The sequence below is a fragment of the Hippoglossus stenolepis genome, chromosome 8 (genome assembly GCF_022539355.2).
Source record: "Hippoglossus stenolepis isolate QCI-W04-F060 chromosome 8, HSTE1.2, whole genome shotgun sequence".
Classification (NCBI taxonomy): Eukaryota; Metazoa; Chordata; class Actinopteri; order Pleuronectiformes; family Pleuronectidae; genus Hippoglossus; species Hippoglossus stenolepis.
Window position 1 is genome coordinate 22,874,154 of NC_061490.1, and position 6,101 is coordinate 22,880,254.

The window sequence follows — 6,101 nt, forward strand, 5'->3', positions numbered from 1 at the left end:
CGGCACCTCAATGATGTACATTTTCCTGCCGTTCAGAGCAATTTCCGTGGGAGAGGGGGTGATTCCAGCCCACGCCTGATGAGATCCGAGTGGAGAGGGGCTGTGTGCAGACGGATCCAATTCCCCCGCAATGCTTTGCTGGAGATGATAGTTATGGAAAAATGAACGTTTCATTTCAGGGGATCTGGGAATGCTAAATGGGCGTCTGTTGATTCTGGAAACGGGGGTATTGCTTCTGGGACATCTTCACAAACAGGCCGCTGTTGGGCCACACACGTAGACTCCCCAGATCCAATTCATTATAATATTAGCTTTGGAGATGCATTGCTCTTTATATCAAGTGTTGAGAGGGGGGGGGGGCTCCGTGAAGGCTCCTTTGTCATGTGTTCAGATATTAATCATACAAAGAAAAAACAAACACCAGAGGAAATTAATGAAAACTCAAAATGACCCTTGGCTTCATCTTGTTCTCGTTTTTGCTGAAGAACGGTGGTTTTGCGTTTTTTTCAGTTGCATTTGTCATTGTTCGTAAAACTTTATAGGTCATAAAAAGCAGTGGAGCTGAATGATGATTCTGAGTGTTTTGTAATGAAGTGAAGCAGCAGCAGAGGAAAAGCATAAAAACACGTGAAACAGATACTGAGCTCACTGGAGATCAATCAGGACGGTAAAGCACACGTGTGTGTTTGTTCTGCTGCAGACGTTTATCATCATCTTCAACCACAGTGGACAAAAATAGCTAAACTTTTACCTGGAGGTGTGTCAGGCCACTAAAACTACAAGTCACATGACAAGTACAATATGTTAAAAATAATAAAACAAAAATCCTGGATCTGGCCTCTCGTACCTCATCCTTCTGCCAAGTTTCTGCTCAGTTGTTTGTGTGCAGTCTCTCTTAAAACAAACCAACCAACAAACAGACAGGGGTGAAGACGTAACCTCCGTGGCGTCAGATGATGACACATCGAGAGCAGTGAGGGAGAAACACACCAAAGATGGTGAGGACACAAATACAGATTCCACAAGAGGACGGAGGCAAAGAAACTGTCTTTGTATAATGACTTGCAGGTTAGGTGAGCAGGTAGAAATTCAGGGAGGTGGAAAAACAAAAAGGCAAAAAGCAAGGTCAAAAACTCCTGAGGAAATAAACTGATGAAGAAGAAACGCTGCGAAGAAACTGACGAGCTGAACTGACACTGAAGAGTCAGGTTAAATCTAATGAGGCGGAGCAGATAATCAACAACGGAGGGAAACCAAACAAAGACAGGAAGTTAAGTAACAGAGACACAGGAAAATAAAAATTAGTGCAAAGTTATAAGTCACTAAAAGTCCCCAAAAGACTTTAAAGAAATCTTCATCAAAGGTTTAACAAGGGCAGGATAAAGACAACCAATAAAAACTGCCACGTTTTAAAAAAACAGAAACAATGAGCTGAAAGACTATAAAGTGATCGGAGCTAAAGGAACACATAGATTCTTAGTTTTTCTGTTTTCATCGATTGATTATCAATATGTTTACTATCGGCCTTATCTACACTACTACAGATTTTTTTAATCCGTACACACGGATACAAAGAGATCAGAGTTTTGGAAAATCTCCAGTTTGGAATTAGGGCATCTGTAAAAAACATCTGTTTTTTAGTGACCTAAAAACGCTGTTAGCAAGTGGATGAGAGGCTGAAACCCAGAGGATTCATCTTGTTTCGCTTCAGTGCAGCTTGAGTCTGACCAGTAGCCATAAAGGACCAATAACACACATTGTTAAGTTAAACTTTTATTATTTTAATCTTTACCTAAATGATTGAAACGATGATCATAAATGTGATCAATACAGTTTCTGTCCAACAAATTGATCGATTAACTCGTTGTCAAAGCTGCCGACTGATCCCAGCATCGTATTCATTCTCACAGACGTGAATATATTTTTTGTTCTTGAGCAACAAGACTTCATGTTCAGTCTGTTTAACATTTAGATAGAACTGAACAACAACAGCCTCATCACATCTCATTAGGTTATTGATCCCTGAAAGAAAAGACTCTGTGACATTTTTCTCTCAGGACAACTTGAGACCGAACACCAGAAAACCAGAAGGGTCACCAATACGACTGTCAGGCTCCCTCCCACCGCCTCTCCCTCCCTTTCACTTAATACCCCGGTACATTTTGATGCCGCGCCAGTAAGTGGGAGCTCTTTGGGGAGACAAAGAGTGACCTCAATTCAATTTGACATCCCACCTATCGATCTGGGCCCGCTGTATCCCCCCGAGACGGACGTCCCCGCTCGCCCTTGTTCTGCCAACACTCACGTTTAGCGACAAGATAAAACATGTCTTTTTAATAAACACAATCCCTCCACATATCTCGCCTCATCTGCAGCCGAGACTAAATTACACGCGGTGACCTGCTTTTTCCCGCGCGGCTCCGTCCTCCCACGTCGAGCGCTGTTCATCTTCAGCGGGGCCCTTTTGCTAAATTGAAAGTGTGTCATAACAAATAGAGGAGGTGTCTGGCTTAAATGTATGTGACTGGCACAGATGTCATCTCTGTCAGAGGAGCATCCCTTGGATTTTTTAACAGGGGCGACTGTGACGTGGACTCGGGACAATTACTGTCAGAGCACGGGGGGGTGATGAATCTGCTGTGTGTGTGTGTGTGTGCAACTTAACAGACTCTCCTTTGATTCCAAGTGACAAACTCTTGTGTCCTGAGATGAAATACGGACGTCAAAATGAGTATTTGATGTAAAAACCACTAAAATGACAAAATGTTCTTTTGTATATTTGCCGTATAATAGTTTTTTTTTTCCTTCTGGTGATTTTAAATAAGCACAAGTTGTCCTGACCCAGCACACAATCTGTTAAATGCCACCATATTAACCTACAATGCAGACCGACGTGTACTTCTAATATCCAGAGTAATTTACACACAGAGAAATGAGCAGTAATGGCTGCACCTGGAGCTGCGGGTTGTGGTATGGCTCTGATTTGTATCTCGGAGCCGCGCATTCTGCTTTTATGGTTTATGCTGAGCCCAGTGTTTGCCATAAATGGCAGGTGTGCAAAATTGAAGTGCAAAAGTAATTCAGCTCCTGCCATTCAAAGGAGCTGTGTCAGTTTGATTTACCTGTACATATAAACACGCACACACACACACACACACACACACACACACACACACACACACACACACACACACACACACACACACACAGACACCTTTGGGCCACATGTGTTTTTTATATTCATATGGTGGAGGAAAAGAAAAAAAAATGTGCGCCTCCAAAATGGGGGTTGAGGGGTCATGGTGTTTGGCCAGGAGTGACAGCTCTGAAATGAAGGCATAAGTCAATCGGCTACTCTTCATATACGCACACACACACTTACACACACACATGTGCGCGTGCACACACACACACACACACACACACACATGCACAATTGGGTCGGAGCGGGAGGCGAGATGGCGGTGGGCGGTTAGGTTAGGTGGGGAGTGAGGGAGTGGGGGAGGTGGTGGGAGGAAGGGGGGGTAAAGGGCACAAGGTCACCATGTGGGAGGAGTGTGGGTCCGTGTGTGTGTGTGTGTGGTGTGTGTGTGTGTGTGTGTGTGTGTGTGTGTGTGTGTGTGTGTGTGTGGTGAGAGAGAAGGAACTTGACGACATGTTTCTGAGCCTAAATGCACGAAACCTGTACTCGTCTTTTCTGACTTTCTTTTGTTGTCTCTCTGCTTCGGTCTCTGGACGACTGTTAACACCGCGAGCTATCAGCAGCTATATTTACTCAGACATGAACACGCCACACACACACACACACACACACATACACACACAGAAAAACACACTTACTGACACACCTTGAACCCAAAGGTCAAAGACCATGTGTGTTCTTTCTCTCTCTCCTTCTGTTTCACACACACACACACACACACACACACACACACACACACACACACACACACACACACACACACACACACACACAGCGGGGTCATGATGTGTGTTTACTCTCTGTCACACAACGAGCAGGCCTGTATCAACATTTGGGCTTCATCCCAGCATGAGCGTGGGGGAACCCCCCATTTGGTTTAAAATCATTGATTGATCCACAGTATTGATCCTCTTTGCCTCATTAAATCAAAGGAATCAAAGTGAGCAGCAGAATAATTCGTCCCAAATGAAATGAGATGGACGTGTTTCATTTGTATCGGTGGAGTTGACATTTAAAAAAAGAGAAACTCCTCCTCTGGACGGATGCTTCGCCGATTTCAACAGATTTCAACAGACACCTGCAGCCAATCAGTGTTTTCATCTGGATTGGAGAAGATTGTAATCTGTGAGTTTTTAGGAATGATATTTAAAGATCCAGTTTGTATGATTCAGGGGAATTTACTGGCATAAATATTGTATTTTCATGATCTGGTTTGTTTTGGTTTCACTATGTAATAATGTACGTCCTGTCTTCATCCCCTATGTGGGCTGCATCTACCTATACTAGACAGTGATTGGTTTGTAGATGGACGCACGTCTGACGTTGGTGTGTTTTCAATTCATCTGTTGTATTTGCTCACTTCTTTGAATAAAGTGCATGGAAAATAAAAATGTCGTAATGGAGAAAATGAATGAACCATGGCTCGAACGAACCCACGTCTATCGGTCGGACTACATTTTGGTCCCTAAGCTCCCTAAGAATCGCTAATATCTACATCAGGGGCAGGTTCTCTTCCATGGAGCCGTGTTGCACCAACATGTTTCTTCAGTGGCCCTGAACAAACACTGGTCATCACCTGTAGGTTCTCTTCCCCGCTCAGAAAGCTGGTGGTGAGGTGAGCGGTGTTTTTGGTTGGTTGCAATCTGCTCCCTCGCCATTAAATCTCCCACACAGGTCCTTTCAGAGACGACTCTTTATTCTCATCCTCTATCTTGTTTTATCTCTTCGCTTATCAAGCAGGCAGAAGTTGTAAAGAGGCCCTGCACTGATTTTATGTCATCATGAGTGGAGATACTCAGCCTTTACAAATCATCGTGTAATGTCCTCTGTGGCTCGGGGGAGCTTTCAAAATGTATGAGAGGCTACGGATTCATAACAGAAAGCCTGTGTTATGAAGCGGGAGTGTACAGCTTAAAACAACCAGCACATTTATGAGGCAGGGAGGGTCTGGAACAACTGAAACCAGGGAGAAACTAATATTTTCCTCAAAGACAGTTTTACGTGACTCACTTCTTTGGCTTCTGTGGGTGGGAAACTCTCACCGGTTGAATACAGTACAGCATTAGGAAATATCTGTTCTTCAATGCAAAGTCGAAGCTTGAAACTTAAGTACACAGGAAATACGTAAAGAGAATTTAAACATCCAAGAACACTAAGTTTTGAATTAGGTTATGTGTAAAATATTTGTCACTGTTAAGAAAACTGAAGCTATATCTGCAACTTCAATCTTAAACCTCAAATCTACTTTTGGATTAACGGCCATTAACCTGTCTACTAATTCCATGAATCTCTATTTGTGGCTCATATCCAGAGAACTGTTCTTCTTCTCCGCCTCACACTTGGCATGTGTATTGTTAAAGGTCCCAATGAAGTGCAGCGTCGAATTTGGTGCAATTTGGACGTGCGATACGTTCAAGATTTGAATGGCTTTGGACATTATACAGTGTCAGTAGTCTCAGATTAATCGGACGAGGTTGTTTTTTAATGATCTCCAGCTGTCCAGTTCTGGTGCAGTCTGTCTCCGCCGCAGCCTCAGATTTGTGTTGTTGGCGACTTGAACCCGACAAGGTCCTCTGCTGTTCTAGTCCGTCCACCTCAAGGTTGGACGTGTTGTGCATTCTGAGGCGCGTTGCTGCTCACTCACTGCTGTCGTAAAGAGTGGTTATCTGAGTTACCGTAGCCTGTCGGTCATTCGTCTTACCAATGAGCTGTTTTCATCCACTGAGCCGCTGCTCACTGGATGTTAATTTGGAATCGTCCCGAGGACAAACTAGAGCCTGTTGGGTCCAAACACTCAAACCAGCCGTGACTGAGACCAACAGCCAAGAAGTAAAAGTCCGAAATCTGATGTTTCATGTGGGACATTTACCTGAAGTCTCTGACCAGGATCAGATGATGA